Raw genomic sequence first — 1,337 nt, 5'->3', positions numbered from 1 at the left:
TTCTGATACATGCTACAACATGGATGAACCTTCAAAATAGTATGTTAAGTGAAATAAGTTGGACACAAAAGGACAAATATTGTATGATTCCACTTATATGAGGTACCTAGAATAGGCAAATTCATAGAAACAGAAAAAATAGAGATTATCAGGGACTGGAGGGAGAGAGGAATGGGGAGTTTTTTAGTTAGGGTACAGAGTGTCTGTTGGAATGATGAAAAACTTCTGGAAATGGACATCAAGGTGCTGAAGAAACTCAACAAGAATAAGAAACTGGTCAAGAAGCTGGCCAAAAAGTATGATGCGTTTTTGGCTTCAGAGTCTCTGATCAAGTGGATCCCATGAATCCTGGGCCCAGGCCTGAATAAGTCTGGCAAGTTCCCTTCCTAACTGACCCACAATGAGAACATGAAGGCCAAAGTTGATGAAGTGAAGTCCATGATCAAGTTCCAGATAAAAAAGGTACTGTGTCTGGCAGTGGCTGTTGGCCACATGAAGGTGAAAGATGATGAGCTTGTGTACAACATACAGTTAGCTGTCAACTTCCTGGTGTCATTGCTCAAGAAAAATTGGCAGAACATCCGGGCTTTATACATTAAGAGCACCATGGGCAAGCCCCAGCGCCTGTACTAAGGTGCAGCTTAATAAACCATACTCCCATCATTAAAAAAAAAAAAAGGAATTCTGGAGTTGAAAGTAACAATAATAACTGAAGTGAAATATTCACTAAAGGGACTCAACAACAGATTTAAGATGACAGATGATAGAATCAGTGAACTTGAAGATGGGTCAGTAGAAACTATCCAATCTGAAGAACATAGAGGGAAAAGGGAAATAAAAATGAGTCGTGGGACTTCCCTGGTGGTCCAGTGCGTAGGACTCTGTGTTCCCAATGCAGGGAGCCCTGGTTTTATCCCTGGTCAGGGAACTAGATCCCACCTGCATGCCACAACTAAGAAGTCCGCATGCCTCAACTAAAGATCCTGTGCACCGCAATGACCTGGAGCAGACAAAATAAATAAATTAAATAAATAAATAAACAAATAAATATATTTTTAAAAAAATAAGTCTTTGCTCAGTTATCTATGGAACAACAGGTGTCCCAACATAAACATAGTAGGAGTTCCAACAGGAAAAGAAAAAGAGAAAAGGGCAGAAAAAAATATTTGAAGAAACAATGGCAGAGATTCCCAGTTGGTGAACATATCTACATACTGGGAGGATGGCACACCCAGTTTCATGGGGACAGAATCTCCTGTGCTCAGGACCCTTCCAGACCCTGCCCTATGTACTTCTTCATCTGGGTGTTCATCTATATCCTTTATAGTATTCTGTAT

At 40.4% G+C, this 1,337-nt stretch overlaps 1 pseudogene; it reads left to right on the top strand.

Moving 5' to 3' along the window:
* The first annotated feature begins 231 nt into the window (after window positions 1-231).
* Window positions 232-633, top strand: LOC132476377 (large ribosomal subunit protein uL1-like; annotated as a pseudogene).
* Window positions 634-1,337: the final 704 nt, after the last annotated feature.

The sequence above is a fragment of the Mesoplodon densirostris genome, chromosome 16 (genome assembly GCF_025265405.1).
Source record: "Mesoplodon densirostris isolate mMesDen1 chromosome 16, mMesDen1 primary haplotype, whole genome shotgun sequence".
Classification (NCBI taxonomy): domain Eukaryota; kingdom Metazoa; phylum Chordata; class Mammalia; order Artiodactyla; family Ziphiidae; genus Mesoplodon; species Mesoplodon densirostris.
This window is presented reverse-complemented; position numbering and strand designations above follow the sequence as displayed.